The 18,093-nt window shown below is 48.4% G+C and overlaps 1 long non-coding RNA gene across 1 annotated transcript; it reads right to left on the bottom strand.

Annotated features, from left to right (window-relative positions):
* Positions 1-6,060: 6,060 nt before the first annotated feature.
* Positions 6,061-15,846, bottom strand: LOC134160872 (uncharacterized). Its single transcript, XR_009963730.1, has 3 exons — positions 15,594-15,846; positions 7,557-7,734; positions 6,061-7,281 (listed from the first exon to the last, which is right to left on the bottom strand). It is a non-coding gene; the product is annotated as an uncharacterized LOC134160872 (long non-coding RNA).
* Positions 15,847-18,093: the final 2,247 nt, after the last annotated feature.

Here is an 18,093-nt window from a genome sequence, read left to right as displayed (position 1 = left end):
TCTACCTTCTCAGTACCTTGAGTCCTCTTAAAAAAGATTAGTTTGTCTTCAGAGACAGTTTTAATGTTACTTAATGAATCACTTATAAATGAAGATTCCCCCCCCCATACAGGGACAAGCTGGCTACTACACCAGTTTTGCCAAACAGACAACTAACTTCCATTATATACACAAAGATAATGGCTGCTCTCCACAAATACCACTACACTGAATTTAGTGTATTTCAGGACAAATTGTCTTCTTGTTTTGACTGAGCCTGCTTAGCAACAGTGACATACCCATTGCCATTAGCCAGACCTGAGGAACTCCTCCTCATGCTTACCAAAATAATTGGTGTCACCTTGAGCACCCCCAGCAACAAAGAGGTTAGTGCTAGGTAAGGAATATCAGGCTGGAAAATTCAGAATCCCAACGTGTGCTCCTTCAAAGTTGTTTTGATGTCCAGCTTCAAAGGAGGGAAGAGACATGAGAAGGAAGGAGAAATATAGAAAACCAGGGTACTGGGAAACCTCCTGAATGCTGCATTTGCAGACAGGGTGCAGGCAAGTTTTCTTTGAACTGTAACACCCTCCCCACAAATGCAGACACCAGCCAGGATCACAGGGTAGGTAAGTGTTTTCCCCACTGAAATAACTCCCAGTGAGCTGCAAAGGCAGTTCTGTAGCATGAAGTCATTCCTAATGTGGACATCTCCAAGTAGAAATACTCTGTCGTCTCCCTTGCCTGTGTCCCACCGAGCACTTGCTCTGTTCCCTGCATCCACATATGTGCCCTGGGGCACAAAAATGCTGACTGAAGCTGAATCCCTCCCACCACACCAGCCTGGCTGAGGACTCATTTATTCCCAGTGAGAACAGCAGGCAACGAAGTCTCACAAGTGAGTCTTTTGACACTGGCAATGGCCTTTGGGAGACACACATCGGCAGACACAGAAACAGGGCTAATATATCCTTTGTCATGGGGGCTATGACCACAGTGTTTAGCCCTGGACAGGACGCAGAGGACCCCTGCAGGGCTGCTCCCAGTGATAGGCAGAGCAGGTTTCCTCCACCCCAGAGCAGACCAGATGAGGGTTTAGAGGTCTCTCCTGCCCCCCATATCAATACCAGCAGCAGTTTAACACCACCAGGATGCGGTGCTCAGCCATTGAAGAGATTCATCCCTTGGCACAGATATAGACTACTTGCGCTGACTATCACAGCTAAAATAAGTCATTTAGTTCCTCTGTGCATCATGGCTTTTGTCTTAAAAATAAGGGCCAACACCTTTTTCCTCCTTGTCTCAGTTCGGCTGTTAAATCCAGCATGTAGCCAGGAGCCAGTTATTTTCAAACTACTACCAAAGGGGGAATCATCATTATCCACCTGCAGCTCTCCAGCCAAACGCATACAGCAGTAGCTCCTCTCTCCCAAACTTTTCTCGTCCATTTGGACTATGCAGTTATTTATTGCAGAGCAACACAGCTGTACTGTGCATGGTGGAAGAGAATCCCAGTCTTGAGAAAAACGCATTAGCTACTTCAGCAATAAATAGATGAATACAGCAGCTTGCCCCGAGCTGCCATTGCAGAAGAGATCAATAAACAAGCATCTCTATTTATGCCACCAGCCTGCACAGAAACTCCAGACAAACTAATAACCTCGTGTTCAGCCACTTCCCCTCTTTGTCCCTGAAGCAGCAGCCTCACGCAGAGCACACATCTCACTCACCCCGAATAGGCTTTTTTGTTAATCATTCAAAAAGCTGTGGACACAGGCCTGTTCATTCAGCTCAGCTGCTTAACACTGCAATCTAAATAAAAAGGGAAAGAAGGAAAACTTTGTATTCCTTTCCTACCCTGAATATTAAATGACACCGTCAATGTTGCCTTGGGATGCAACATCAAACCACTTCCTCTGCCCGGAGAGGGGATTAAGAAGAATGATTTTGAGGCTGACTTGCCATTTCAAATCTCCCATTTTTCCCCCCATCTCAAACTCGAGGATGGAACATGAATGAAATCAGAATTAGCCTCGTTACAGACAAGCAAGTGGGGTGACCTAGATTCATTTTGCCTCTCAGAAGGAAGTGACGGCAAAAGTCTGAAACCTGCCATACAGGGCTGTCGGCTACAGCACATTTAGGTCAAAGTTTGTGGTGATCAAATTGTGCTTTCTGAAGAGGCTTTTTCCACTGGGATGATTTGTATGGCAGCAGCCGAATAATGCATGGGATTTGTACAGCCTCTGCTAGCAAATAACTCTAGCCTTTCCTACAAGTGTAAAGAAACTCAGGCTCTTCCCTGCAGCATCTTTAGTAGCTGGAAACCAGCTCTGCAACCTGGGAAGACACCTTCTGCTGGGGCACTGGGGTAGCTCTCACCACCAGCTGCACCAGGTAGCATCCTACACTGTGCCAGGCTGGAGCAGTCTTGCTCTAGGTCTCAAAGTGCTACAATGAAATGTGTGGTTTTTTTAAATGATCTTATTGAATCCCACCAAAAAAGTGCCAAAGCAGAAGACCTGTTCCCAGCCTGGCTGCTAGGTCTGCTGAGATGGCAGCTGAGTGGTAGCACAGGACTCTGCACAAGTGACCGTCACGCTGAAGGAAGCACATGGAAATTACCAGGCTGGCAAGGTTTGTTGTGGTGACCTGGAAGAAAAACCTTAGGGAAGTCCTCAACTGTTTAGTGCATTAGCCCAGGAAGATTCAGTTGCTATATTTCACAGCTAACAAATCCTAAAGAATCTTAAGTGCTTCTTATGCTTCTTCTAACTTCTATGAGTTAGAAGCACTGCTCAACAACAGGCAAGTTACTCAAGGTGCTGATAGCTCAGTGCTTGTCAGCAAAGCAATGATTCTGAAAAAGACAAAACCAAGCAAAGCAAAGAAAGGAAAGCTGGACCATGACTGACCAGCCCCACCAGCCAGAGGCCTCATTTGTCTTCAAGATCTGCCTTTAACTTGAGCAAAAGGACCACTTATCTTCCTCACACCATGCTCACAGAGCACGTACACAAGTGAGGGTGGGCAAGGCTTTTGGCTTTCCCTCTTATGCTGCGACCTCCTGGGGTGGCAGTAGGAGAAAAAGAAAGGAAAAAAAAAAAAGGAAAAAAAGGGGAACAACCTCAGCAGTTCATCTGTTCCCATTGAGACTCCTCATCCAGCCCCTTTTTCTACCAGTAAAAAACAACAACAAACCTACTCTTGCTCCTTAGAGGTCTCCTATTACCTGCCCCTTTCCAGTCCGTCCCTTATTGTCCTGACACGTGGCACACGCAGGAATCCTTCGTTCCCACAGACTCCCACACACATCCCAATGAATGCTAGCTGGGTCATTCTCTGTTCTCCCAGGGCAGCTCTCGCAGCCTCTCACCTCCCCTTTCTTTTTTTCCCCCCTCTCCAAGCCCAGGGTCTGTCCCAGTTAGGGGTCAGCTGTGGGGGGCAGGCAGATCTTTTGGATGCAGCAGGGTATTACCCAGTTTACCACTGCCTGTATGTGAGGAAGGGACCTAAACCTTATCCTCTGGCTGCGCTTCAGTCCTGGTAAAAAGGGCTAGCTGGCATTTACAAGAAGGTAAGACTGGTTCACCCAGATGCACACCCACCTGCAAGCATATTGCCCACAGCTGCTCTTACCCAGCAACATCCAAGCTGCTTTTCCAGCTGTGGATGGTGTGAGCCATTGCCATTGGCAGCTGCCTTCCAACTCTAAAGCAGAAATTGCCATGGCTGTCCTCTGCAAGGAGAGGAACAGATGTCTTAAAGAAAAGGGGACTTCGCTTCCCCGAGCAGCTCCTCCTACAGCCCGGCTTGCGGGAGCTTCAGGAGCATTTGGCACTCACCACGAGCCAGCGGTGCAGGAAGGCCAGCGCAACAAACTGTACTCCAAGTATCCAGCTCTTAATTATGTCCCAAGCAGCACCTCTGCACCTGCATTAATAAGGACTCAGCTACATCTGCAGCTGTTAGCGAGATCCTGTTTTGCTTCATCCTTATTATTGGAAATAGCCTGCTCGGATCCAGCAGCGGGTGGAGATGTTTCCTCTTGTGAAGCAGATTGCTTTCTCCTGTCAATTATGAGCAGAGAGCTCAACAGCCCTGTGCAAATTGCTGGGTAAAAGCATAAATAGGAGTACACGCAAACCAATTACAGTCTTGGTGGCAGGCTTGCTCAAAAGCAGCTGATGGGAACACAGAGGTCAAGGGAAGTAAGAAGCATAGAGGTGATGGTTTGCACAGCAGTGCTGTGGAGCACAGTGGGAAGCACAACCGTGACCTGCCCCTGCAGAATGGGAGCCATCCACAGCGGCAATGCAACAGGGGTTAACAGAGGAGCTGCAGCAAGTTGACTCCAAAGACACAGTTTTTTTCCTCAGTGAAGTTTCCCTTTCCTCAGGCTGTCACTTTGGTACCTATCAGCACTACGCACCCCATAGACAGGAAACCTGGTGCCCCTTGGGGAAAGGGAAACAATCGCCCCTCTTGCCATACTCCCACCAAAAGCCCTGATTTCACTGGACACTCCAACATGCCTGCGAAGTCCTGCAGGGTTTCTAAGATGTGAGTGACCAAGTCTCTGAGCTGAGATTGCACACCAACTCTTTACTCGGCATCAGTGCTTGTGCTGCTCACGGCAACTGCCCTACTTGAGGAAGTCCAGGGTGGTTAAATTTCAGCTGGGCATTGTAAACAGACCCTTGTCATACAGGTTTCCGTTCCAGGGAAAAGGATGAGAAAGCATCCTTTGAGACCAACAGTCTCAGAGATGTATTCTTCAGCCCTATGGACTTTGCTGGCTGCTCCCAGCCTGATTCACAGCTCCCACGGAGCCTGCTTTTACTCCTTCCTTTGGGGCAGGAGACAGAGATGTCTCCTCTGCCTATAGTTTAGCCCAAGCTGGGACTTTCTCCCATCCTGCCCAACTCTTTAGTAACTCCATACAGAAACCTACTTTGCACCAGCTCTGCACTCTTAAACCCATCAGCATTTCTGCAGGCTCTGCAGAAGGATATTGATTCCTGCTCAGGAAGCAGTCCTGTCTGAAGAAAAGCCATTGTGTTTGCCTGAGTGGGCTTTGAAAGCTGCCCCCTCCATGCTGTGCCCATCCCTTCTTTGCCTTTCCACTTCTGCCTTCCCCACAGATCCACTGGGAAGTGGGGTTTGCTTCCCTGGCTCCCCCTTGCTCTAATTCTGGACCCCACAGGCAGAGCTGCCTATGATTTATTTCCTTGTATTTAATGCTGCTAAGGCAGAGGCACTAGAAATCTGCAGCTGGCAACTTTAGGCTGCTTTCCAGATCCTCCATCCAGACCTGCCAGCAGACGTTTTCAGTTTTGGTTCTCAGATCCCCATTACAGTCTAGTCTCAAAACAGCAAATCCACCAGCCCTCCAACTGTGCATGCTCAACTCCACAGCCTCAAAGCTGTTACAAATGAGCCACAAGTTCCTCACGCTTCTCAAGAGAAATGGGTATCCCTCCAATGTGTCTGTCTTTGGCAGAGAGCAACACCCTCCATTTCTCTCTAGCAGAGTTTGGTGCCCGGTTTTCCCCTCCTACCAGATTGCAGGCTGGTAAGCAAAGACAGTTCCTCAGATCTGGTGATGTTAAAACTCTGCTCTATCAGTGACTCCACTTACCTCTGTGACGAGGTGAAAGCTGTGCTTGAATTTCTGCCACTTTCCTGGAGAACTTAAGCAACACCGAACCGCGGGTGTTATCTGTGCTGCTGGCTTCCAGTTCACTGCTACTGGGTGGGCTCTGCCCTTCCCACAGGCATCTCTGGGCCCAGGTTTTATTCAGCCATGGAGAAGTGAGAGCTGTGGTTCATAAATCATGTGAAATTCCATTTAAAGCTGAACTAGTAAGTTGAGAGAAGAGAGATGGGAAGAGAAGGATTTGCACGTCTCAGGTTAGCCTCCATCTCCTAAAATGTAACTGAAGAAAGCAAGTTTAGAGATGTTACGGCAGTTATTAGGTTCAACAGGCTTGTATACATTTAAAATGATAGATGGAGCAAGGGCTGAGCAATCTCCTCTCTCTCCTGACATACAGCACTTCACAAAAGAGACCAAAGAACAAGGCAAGACTTGATGAAGGAAAACTGGATGCAAATCTTAAGGAGCAAAACCAATCTGAGACACAGAGAGCTTGAAATTAAATATAAATTCAACCATGGAAAAAGTTGCCAGAGATATTTAGGGTTTGTATATGTATGTTTCATAGGTATACACACACACACACACACACAAAGACCAACAAATCCTATCTGTATGCGATGTGAGCAAGATGTTGCTATAGTAATCTCAATTTTACATTCCTTACATTAGCAAGAAGCTTGCAAGTTGTTTGGCACCCAGACTGTCTTTTTGTTATAGCATGTGCTGCATTTAACCCAGTGGGACTCTGTTCTCTGCCTCTTGGAGCTATGAAAATAGAAATAACAACTAACAATAACATCATCATCATCACACGGTAGCCTTGGATTCAGTTTCCTCTTTAAAAAAAGAAAACAAGAAAGAGAAAAAGAAAAAGAAAAAGAAAGAAAGAGGCAGACAGAAAAAGAAACTGCCTGTGCATGATAGCACCGAGTTTAAGCTTGGGTGCGGACACATCCTCAAGGATGGGCAGGGACCCAGGGAAGAGTGTTGGGAGCTGCCAGGGAGAAGAGCAGAAGAGTCCTAGCTGGGAGCAGGCGAGCAGGGGACACAAGCTGTAAATCAGACACGAGTCTGCCAAAGCCAGGAAAGGCACAGAGGTACCAAAAGTGGTAGAAAGCAAAGGCCTCTGCTCTCTATCCTGCCTGGGTCCACTACCCTGAGAGGTGCTGTGGGCTGCATGGCGGGGGTTACCAGCCTGCAAAACCTGAGGACCCAAGCCCCCTTGGGGAATAGGAGTAGCAGCGCTTTGCCTCCCTGGGTTTGCTGGAGCTTCAGGTGGCAACAGACCCAGCGGATGTCCAAGGCTAGGGACCCACACAGCCTATGGGCACATCCCATGCTTTGCAGAGGCAATCTCCATCTTCGAACAACCTCAGCTGACATCAACTCCCAGGCGCATTTGTTTTCTCCAGATTGATGGTGTTTACAACTCCAGGCATCTTCCCAGTCATCTATGATCTCTGGCTGCAAGCAGGTCTCTTTGGGACGCTGAGTGACAAGTATTGTTACAGTGTCAAGGAGATGGGACTCTCAACTGCAGGCAGATCACTGTGAAATCATGATTTATCTGGAGTTAAATTATGTCTCTCTTTCCTGCCTGCCCTGGCAGTGCTGCATAGAAGTGTGTTGTATTTCTTCCTCTAAAAAGAAAAACATAGGGCCATCTACCAACGGCTGGAGATCAGAAGGTCCCCAAATGTAAACTGCAGGACAAAGCTTATTCGAGTGTATTTGAGGGAGGAAGTTGACAAGTGACAAACAGCCAGAGCTGAATTCACTCTGTTTCAGCTTACACCATTGCTTGGTGAAACACAGGAAGGGAAAACAGGTGAATTATTGTCACCTCCAAACTTAAACAAATGGAGGCTTCAAACAAAATTGCATTGCTTAGACATTCAAAGGGAGAAATATTTACCTCACATGCAGAAATAAATGTTAGTTTATGAGTCATATAAAGCTTTTAATGCTGAAAAACCCTCTCTGGATGAGGATGGGACATTTCTCATAGTGGTCTTGATCCATCCAATTTATTTGCAGGGCAAAAAGATCAGCGAGGGCTTTATTCTCCAGTAGATTCAACAATGAGAAAAGTTCTTCTACTGGGGGCTGATGCGCGCATGCCTCCCTATGCAGGTCCCTTCACCCAACCAGGCAGCCCCATTGCCCCTGCTGGGAAAGACCCCAGCTACCTCTTTGCACCCAGGGTTTTGGAGTCATGGCATGCCCAACTGCAATAACAGTGTTGCTCTGCCATGTGGCTTTTCCCAGGGCCAAAGGATGGAGCTGCTGGCACCAAATCCTGGGGACACAGCAGCAACAGACACTGGGATCAGCCAAGGCAGGAATACCTCATCTGTATGCACGGGGTTTGGGTCTCGGAGTGACTGACAGCAATTCAGGCAGCACAGCAGTGCAGGACATGCCTGCCCAGATTCCTCTGCCTTTTGGGAAACGTGTTGCTATGATGAGAGCCTCACACCTTCTAGAAAAGCGCCATTCCCTCCGTTGCTGATAATTTATTTGGGAAGAAGCCTCATTTTTCACTGATCGCATTAGAAGCACAGAATGGATTACAGCATGGAGTAACCTTGATAGCTGAGAAATTCAGTGTATGCAAATGTGAGCCTTAAATGGCTCTCTCTGTGAAAGATTGCCTGTAGCAGGGATGCCTTTGAGATATGGAACCAATGAATAGACTGGTATTTAAAAGCAGAGACTTTGCCACAAGCTACGGTACAAGGTCTACTGACATCTACAAGCAGCAGCGTTTTCCCCATGAGCATAACTTGGATCTCTGCTCTGCAAACCTGCTCATTCTGCTGCACAGCCCCATGCGCTTTGGGTTGTCTGGTCTATCCACACACACCCCTCCCACCCCTCCCAAAAGGCGCCAGCGCTGAAAGCAAACCACTAAGTCCCCTGCAGCACCCACAAGCTCCCACGTCCTACCCATACTGCTCCTTCGTACCTAAACTTCACCCCAAGGGTGGGCAGGAGGAAGTGCCAAGGGCCTGGGGCTTTTTCATCCTCTCCCACCTCCTCCAGCCCCTCAGAGCTCAGGCATTAGAGGGGAGCAAGCACAGGTATGAAGAGGGATGAGGGGAAACCCGTGTTTTCCCTGGAGTGATGCTGCCCATTGCATTGGTCATCTGGTGCCAGGCTGCAGCAAACATCCTCCTTTGGGCATCCCTTGTGGCACCCAAGCTGGACCTGCCACCTCCAACCAGCACAGGGATGGACAGGGATGCTGTGCAGTGTGTGGCAGCTGCCTGAAGATGGCAAGCCAACACTGCAGTTTATAATACATGCAAATAACCCCACTGGAGGAAGAAGGGGGCTCCCTACACATAAGAGGGATATATTTTCTTCACAGCCCATGTAATGCCAGAGCAAAATTTAAATTGCAGTGTTTAGGGTCTGAGCAGGCCTGAGCCTTTTTTGTTTCCTCCTCTTTGTTAAATGCTGCCTGTCTCAGAGAATTCCGAACAGTACTCCTGGTACTGCACCAGTCTTCAAGCCCAAATGCAAAGTCTGAGGAAGAAATTGCAATGCATCCTTTGGCACCAGGGAGCCATAGAGCTAGTGTGTGCATGCAATAAGTTATCCTAAGCCTTGTAGTGGCATTTTATGTCTTTTTGCTGTAGTGCTATTACAGCTTTGATTACTCCATTTTTATGTTTGTCAGCACAGCATATGGGCAAGATAATTTGTATTCCAAGTATTAAACTGGTAATGTAAATTATTAAAGACCCAATTCATAAAAGCATTACATACCATATGCAGATTCCTTCCTCTGAACTCTTCCCTCCCCCTCCTCCCCATTTTGCAGACCTAGCTTCACACAGTTTGAGCAGGACCAGGACCACTGCCAGCTCCCACCCCATGGGCACCAGGTTTGTCAGAATGGATGTCAGACGAAGACCCAGCACTTTCTTCTTCCTGATGCCCCTTGCACGACTCATTTATCCCCAGGCTTCTGTTGCCCATCAGCTCAGCTCATGTCAGCATCTGTGAAGACTGGATTGTATGATAGGGAAGAAACTCTTCTTCATTTTTACTCCACTCCCACCTGCTGCAGAGGACCCTCTAAAATATACACATCTCCACGTGCAGCCATTGCAAGGGGACATTGGAGGGGATACAGACAGGAGAAGGTGAAAACAACTGCCGTGGTGGTCCTGTCTTGGGCTCCACACATGCAGGAGGATGGCAGCTTGCCTCTGGTTTCATGGTGGGGGCTGCCATGCTGTGGGCAAGCACCTGGTGCTCGTTGGCAATAGGTCACCTCTCCCTGTCCTCAGCCTCAACAGGATTCCAGTAGGAAAAGCCTGGGGATAGCAAAACCTGCCAATCCTGCAGGGAAATTGGGCCTTTCAGCTATAACCCATGTAATAACAGGCAACTCATTTCAATAGCTATTTACCAGACCATACACACTACCATTGTCTTGAGCAGATGCCATCTTCTGTTTTTCTCATTACCAAGATTTACTGTCTTATAAGCTTATTATTGACTGAGGCTTTAAGGCTTCTTCAGGGCTGAGACCAAAGGGAATGCAAACTCCCAGTGGCTCCTGTTTCCAGGAGCATCCTCTGCTGAAGCTGTCAGGACCGACCCCATGCTCAGGGCTGCCTCCCTCAAACCTGGACCCTTCTACTATGCAGCAGAGGCTTTGGCAGCCCAGAAGGGTAGCAAAGAGCTGCAGCGTGCCCTGTCCCTGCCATGGAGTGTCCCAGGGCCTCATGTCAGCCCCCTGGGCTCTCCCCCCACCACAGGGCAGTTCTAATGCACTGCACTAACAGTGCTTCTGGAAAACCACATTAAATTGGAGCAAGAACTGGGGCTGTAATGCTTAACTGCACACAGCCTGTGTAAAACCATGCAAGGCTCCAGAGCACACAAATGCTTTTCTGACCTGTTTTTTTCAGGAGAAACACAGCCCTCCCTTCCAGAATGGGAGGGAAAGAAGGATTTTGTATCCTGCTTCCAGAGGTTTGGCATCCGGGGGCCCACGGGTGACCCCACGGGAGTCTTTGACACTACAGGTTTCACTGAGTCAGTGCTTTCAGCAGGTGCTGCCACACAGCTGCAGTGGGCTCACTCCTTTTAATTTCTTATGTCCAGCAGCAACGGGCACATGTCCTGTGACCACTCCTATTCATGTCCTGCACAGGTCCCTGCTTCTCTTCCACAATTCTGGTTACCTTTTTAAATTAAAAATCCCTTTACTTTTATCATCCCAAGCATGATCCAAAGCACTACCAAGCTCTTATACCTGCTTCGGGGTGATGAAGTTGTGCCTGAAGGTCTCCTCTTTACCCTCTCCTAAACTGCTGTGCTTTGGCTTTGCCATAGTCCAGGCAGGGTGTGAATTCCACTGTTCCCCCAAACAAGGCACGTATCCCAAACCTCTTGGTGCCAGCTTCCTCAGCGTGATGTTTCCCACCTGTGGGCAGGCAGCAGTGGGTATTTGGTGGGAGTGCAGCAAGGCTCCAGCTGTGTACAGCCATGTTTTGGTACATTACAGCTGCGGCCAGAATTGAAGCTGCCAAGACAGATTACCCAGGAAGGCGATGGAAATACAAGGAGAACAAAACACTGGAGACAGAGCAGAAGAAATGGAGCACACACCAAGAAGCTAGTAACAAAGTGACTTTTGGGGGAAAAACAAAACCAAAACAAAGCAGTATTTGGCTATTTCTGTTCACAACATATTTAGAATTCCTTCTCCAATAATGTGTTTTTGAGAAGGCAAAAGCATTTCTCAAGTCTTATTTCATCATCAAATTAAAAACCCCACACATCTGTCCCCACTCCACCCAGAGCTCTGTACCCTGAGCCAGGTGCCTGTGCCCACAGGGGTCAGGCAATGGGACTGGCCAGGTAAACCCAATCCCGAGGAGATACTAGCGATGGCAGAAGCAGCCCTGTGCAGTAACAATGGGCTCAATTTTGGGAGAACCAGGCTCCACGCATGGGAACGGTTCAGAAGCCCCGAGTTCGGTTTCTCTCTTCCTCTCCCATGCATTTTGTGTTCTGTTGGACTCTGCAGAGCTGCGCCTGCCCAAAAACGCAGGGAGACACTGCAAGGAAGGGCGCAAGCATCCACTGTCCGTGTAACACCAGCCACAGGCAGCGTTTCTCCCCAAGCCCTCAAAGCATCAGGCAGAGGTAGCGCAGGCAAACAGTGCTGCCAGCCCGAGCCTGCCCTCCAGCTTCAGAGCTTCTCCTGCCCTGCTTGTGCTGGTGACTGGGTTTGTGCTGAACAGGCAGAGCTCTGCTGGGGAGGGTGGGGTGCTCCGTAAATAACAACAGAAACTGTTATTGCAGAACATACCCATAGAGAGCAACCGTGATCCCAGCGTGCTGCTCATCCCCTGCGTGCGTAACCCACATAATGAAGACGCAACCCACCCCAGCAGACAAACTAAACAGCAGGTTTCCAGATGTCCACCCTGCTTGCCCATCTCAGACTCCTAATCCCCTGCTTTGTCTGAGCTCTAGCTCATTTCTGATGCATTCAGATTATGCAGCAAGCATAAATACTTGTGAACATCTGAATATTCCCCCCCCATCTCACATTTCACCTTGGAGGAGAAGCACTTTACAGAGCCCAGGCCCTTCTTTATCAAGCCAATTAGTGTAACACAAAAGCAGCAAACAGGACCATGCAAAGCTCAATGGCCTGTAAAATACCCCATATTTGAGAAAGGCTGAGGCCAAATATAACTGTTTCTTAAAAGAAGGAAAAGCCAAGGGTGAGTAACTGGAGTGCTGGCCTTTCCAACTGCATTAAAAAGAAAACCCAGCAAATTCATCTAACATACAAGGGAGTTCATGTATCATAAAGGGAAGTTTACAAACAGAGCTGCTATCATTCCTTCTGTAACATTGGAGGACCAAAGTTTGCGAGGAACAAAAGGAAATGATTAACAGGGGAAATATGCATGGTACAAAAAAGACTTTTTAGTCCAAAAAGGGATGTCCATATTTAGAAACACTTGATTCCTGTTGTCAGGGCCCTGCTTTTTCCTGAATGCGTTTCTTCCCCGTGAAAGAAAAGTCACAAAGGGAGTTTGTGCGCAGCCATGTCACATGCAGACAGGGCACTGCCTGGTTTTCTTCCAGGATTAAGGGAAAAACGCAAAGATTCCAGAGCAAGCAAATAAATAAACAATCACGTCCATATTTAGGAGGCTGCTTCCAGCAAACCAGCGGCTCCTCCTGCGGGATCCCCTCTCCCACCACAAGCACCCTGAGCCCTTGTCGGGGTGGGCTGTCCCCATGGGACCGTCCCCTCAGGGCTGCCAGAGGCAATCCTGCTCATGGGGATTTGCAGCTCTGCTTTAAGGAGGGGCTGGCAGATCCTTAACAGGCTCCGGCACAGCCCCGGCACCTCCTGCAAGAGCCGGCACCTGAGCATCGCCTGGAATTGGGTAAATGGGGAAGAGACCCTACCAGAGCACCTCTGAAGGGCAGGAAGCTCCTGTTTAGCAGGATGAGAGTATAAATGAAGCCACATACATACTTCCCATACATGCGTTAATAAACCCTTAGCTCACCCCACAGCAGCCTGTTCCTGTTCCCTGGCACGAGAAGGTAATCCCAGCCCAACAAGTACACTACAGACACTCATCACAATCACAGCCCAACATATTCCATTGGCCATAACTATCTCCATTAAAGACCTGAGCACAAACAACAGCAAACATTTTTAAGACCACCATTCCCTTTCTGCTACCAAACCTTCTCTCACAGGGCCGGCTGTGAAATAGAGCACTATATGGTCCCTGACACAGAGGGAGACCCTGTGGGCTGGATGCTGTCTGCTCAAGACCCAGAGACCTACAACCCTCAACTGCTTCCCACTCCCATTTCCCACCTCCATCACCACTGCTCGGGTCCACGTGCATCAGCCAGCCCAGCACACTGCAGCCTCCACCCTTGCCCCAATGCTGCCATGAGCTGAAATCTTCCCTGAAGCACCTGACTACCAGCAAAACACAGGCCAGTCTCTTCCCAAAACTTGGGAGTAAGTTACATGACCTCAAATAACCCATTGGATCCCACCTACTGACTGTGGCTGCTTTGCTGGGTAGAGGGAGAGCTGGGGCAGGGAATGGGAGAACAGGCGAAGAACAGCATCTTTAAAAGCTAAGAGATGTGTGAAACAAGCACTGTGGGGACATTTATCTGGAGGGTTTGAGGAGGAACACGGAGAAGAGGGGTTTAGGGGCTTCTTTCTACTTTGCACTTGGAAAGATCAGCTTGAACTGCTGCTGGAATTGGCTTTTTAAGATGTCACCTTCTAGTAAATGAGGAGCACCAAGGAAGATATTCCCTGAGTCTGCATGAGTGTTTTTTGGTGCTCCCCACATATAAGTAATCACACAATAATGGAAAAGTAGAAAGGCTGAGCTTTTAAGGGAGCCACCACTTTCTCCCTAGCAAAGCGCTAAGAGCGGAGAGCAGCATACTGCAGAGACCCACAGGAAAAAGCAGAAAACCAAGGCCAAGTCCTCCTACATTCAAAACCATCCAAGGCCTTTTGCAAGTTGCCCTCAAGGTTGAAAATACCAGGTCTGATCTAGCCGATTTGTTTGCTAGACAACAATGTCTGGTGGGGAATCACTGGCAAAGGAAAGAGGAGCTAAAGTGTGGAGCAAGAGATCTTTTATTAGGCAACTTAACACCACTCAGTCAGGTATTTATTCCACTTCCAGACACACCCTGGGAAGAAAGGGTTCTCCAAGACTTTTACTGATGCCTTGATCCTTGAGCTCGGTTTGAAAGACCTCTCAGCAGCTTGCAATAGACAAGTTACTATATGAAGCAACAAAATAAAGCAACAGTAGACCCACTGCTGTTCCCCCTGCTAGTGGGGAGCGAGCTTCACCAGGAGCTACAGGGAGCAAACAACTCAAACAACTGCAGAAGCCAAGTTCAGAACAGATCCCCAGCCTGATGTCTAAAGCAAAAGAGAACAAAACTTGACCAACATACATGTTTCAAGAAAACTGTAGACCAATTGCCTCTGTTTCCACCTCTCTTTTGCAAGACCATGAATTATTGCTGGTACATCCCAGGTAACGCAGAGTAAAAGAGCAATCACACAGTAATTAGCAGCAGGCAAGAGGCATTTGTCTCCAGCAGTCCCTCAAACCACTTCACCCTTCTACAGGTATTAATTTTCCAAACTATCATGAAGCAAATTTTAAGCTTCGCAAAGAAGCAGTTAAAAACACTTACAAGCAATAAGCTCTCACAACAACAAAGGCAGGCTATGTTTGATTACTGTTTTTTTTAAACAGAGCATTTTTCTGATTTGAAATACCTGCAGGAGCTTTCCAAGGGGACAGGGTGTGAAGAAAAAGCAGCTACCATTCACAGCATCCTACCTGCCTCTCTCCTTATACAGGCTTGGCTACAGCAACATGCAAGAGGGGGTCCTCCCTGGGTGTCTTGGAGGTGAACACCCAGAGAGAAGCAGGCCGAGGTGGCAGGTACAGCACAAATCAGCAGTACCTGAAGTTCAGAGGCTCAACAGTCAACCACAAACACAACCAAAACACCCAGTCCCACAATTTGGTTCCCAGCTGTGATTTTCCTGGCTGCTGGACTCAGCCAGGGACATGAAGTCAACCATACCAGAGGACACAGCCACAGGGCGGGCATCCCTTTACCACAAGTTAACACATTTTCATCTCCCAACATCAACAAGATAAAGATGTCCTTTTATACATTCCAGCTTCCAATGGTCTTACCCCACCACAGCACCAGTTTGCTGCTCCACACAACAACCTAGGCTCCCCAGCCCTAGAGAGGTCATTTGTCATTTCTGCTCCAGCTTAACAGGAAGACTAATCTCAGTTTAGCCACTTCAGAGGCATTCCTGTGAGGCCATGCCGCATCCAGGTACAAGACAAGATACTCACCACCCAAGAGACATAACTGCCAGCTCTAACAGGGCTGTGACTGCTTGCTCCTGCCTAATTTAGGGATCCAGGTGCAGGGAGGTGCCCAGGCAGGAGCTGTTAGCAGCAAGCAACTCCAATCAAGATCGTCAGCACAAGCCATAAACCACCCCTCATCCACCTCCTGCTCTAGCATGTACTTATCAGAAGGATGAGATGTTTGCAGAGCACTTTGAACACAGGCTGCCGAACGTTGCCCAAGCAGCGGCGGGCGCACACTACACTCCCAACAGAGCCCAGCCTGCTGAAAAGGGTTGAAGACATCTCATAGGGCATGAACCCCCTCAGGCATGCTCATTACCCCATCCCTTTTCCACTCCAAGCTGAAACACGTTCAGAGAGCAGCCCTCTTGTTTGGCAAGAGGGTCTCCAGCACACTTTGTTTTGCAGCACAGCTGCAATTTGCAATTCAGTTCATTGCATTTAAATGTGGTACAGCCCTAGCGGAAAGCAGTGTGTCACTTGTCACAGTTCTTCCAGCTATCTTTTAGAGGAAAGCAAGCTCAGGCTAACATTCAGAGAGGGAAGCGTGGGGCTTGCCAGAAAGCAAACAGAAATATTGCCATAAGTGCAGCATCCTGCTCTCACCCCCAGCAGGGACATCCCATTCCAGCCACTTCTGGTCCCAGCCCAAATTCCCAAAACAGCAGAAGAGGGCTTACTCGGGAGATGTTTCCCTGCCCATGGAACAACAGCCTGAGTGAGCAGAGGGAAAACAAACGCGTGGCGGCTGCCAGAATTGTGCTGGAGGCTGGAAGCAAAAAGCCATTCACCTGCCACCACCTGAGCCAGAGCCAACACAAGCCCCCACACCTCTCTGCTGTTCCTGCAGGGTTTAGTGGGAGTGAATAAAACTATGTAAGAATCAGCTGTTCAAAGAGACCAGGCAAGAGAGATGCTTTGTGTCCCCCAGTATGATCCCCAAAGCAGGCTCTCACCTTCCCGTGGACCTCTGTTAGAGCTGCAGCCATTTGCTGCTAATTGATTCAACACGCATTTGGACTAGGATTTTTAATTAATTTTATTACAGGAACAATTAATGCCCTGCTTCCCCACAGATGCATTAGGGTACAGACACAAGCGGTAAGAAATCATTCTACAGTGTGGTTTGCCTTGTGTCTACTTGCAGGGAGCTAACCCTACACCCATGGTAGGGCATCCCCAATGCAGTCCCTCCACTACAGCCCCTCCTCTAGTGTAAGGGCTCACACCAAGTATGAATTTAGGAAGCACTGAATTTAGGAATGTAAAGGTTACAGAGCAGCAGGAAAACATCACTCCTCTGCCTCTCCAGGTCATGCCAATAGATTGCTGGGCTTGTTTTCGGCAGAAGCAGGCTCTAGCCTGCACAGAGCAGCTTGACAGCCCCATTAATCACATTGCCCCCCAGCTGGTTTGATTTCAGAGGGATGTGGTGCATTTTGGTAAGAACTGTGTTAAGCAAGTGGTACCAACCACAGGAAATCAGCTTCACCATGTGGGTCAGTGCTTTCAGGCAGGACTCTGCCTGCCTCTGCCCACCTCTGCCCCACATCAGCACCAGCAGATGCTTTCCCTTGAGCAAAAGCTCTCACACCTCTGACACTGCTTTAGGCATCTAGAGGGACCAGCACACCCAGTCAAGTCATCCCCTGTGCCTCAACATCCCTTTTTCCTAACCAAGCCCCTCATCCTCGCAGCCCACCTCAGCCTGACTTCAGCAGGACGGGGGGGATGCAACAAATCACATTTTGTACTTTGGGAATCCAAGCAGTCTCACAGCCAGCTCTTCCAAGTTCATATGAGGAAGTCTCTCTTCATCCCTTCCCCTCCCTTTCCCCAGAACTGTTCCATCATTACCCTTCTCTACATACAGCAGAGTTAATAAGACATACTCTGCTTGGCTCACGACTAAAGTCAAACTAGAAGTTTGAGCTGTACAGCAGCCCAAAGCAGTTGTTTGCTTTAAAACACCACAGGCATTTCAAAGCAGAGAGCATTTGGAGGTTGCTCTATCAAAACCAGAGCTGGGTCAAATTAAGCAGTTCCCAATATTTGAGATGACATCTCAGAACACAAAAAACAGGGGGGGGAATCATGTGTTATTTATACACATTCACATTACGGTATTTACCAACAGCAGAGTACTGGGGGCAGAAACATCATCACTACATCTGCAATAGCCAAATTTGAGTCTCCAGGGTCCTGCACTATCATTGTATTGAACAGCATCTCCACAGCATGCTGTATTTTAGGCATCTGCAGAGCAGGAACACGTAGTGCACCACAAGGTCCAAGACCTTAATCAAGCCCTACAAGTCAATAGATTTCCAATATAATGAAGACAAAGAGGTGTCAGCTCTAGTTCTTATTTGCTAATACTATCAATAGGGGCTCAGCTCACTGGCAGTTAATTCAAAGCCAAGCCCGATTTGCACAGCAGTGATCTACACTAATTCTCATATGTAGCTAAGGGGAGATTTTGCCAACTAGACAAAA

Source organism: Pezoporus occidentalis, unplaced genomic scaffold, assembly GCF_034315485.1.
Source record: "Pezoporus occidentalis ecotype Australia unplaced genomic scaffold, CSIRO_AGI_Poc_V1 ctg165, whole genome shotgun sequence".
NCBI lineage: Eukaryota > Metazoa > Chordata > Aves > Psittaciformes > Psittacidae > Pezoporus > Pezoporus occidentalis.
The sequence above is the reverse complement of the archived record's forward strand: the minus strand, read 5'-3'. Positions and strand labels throughout refer to the sequence as shown.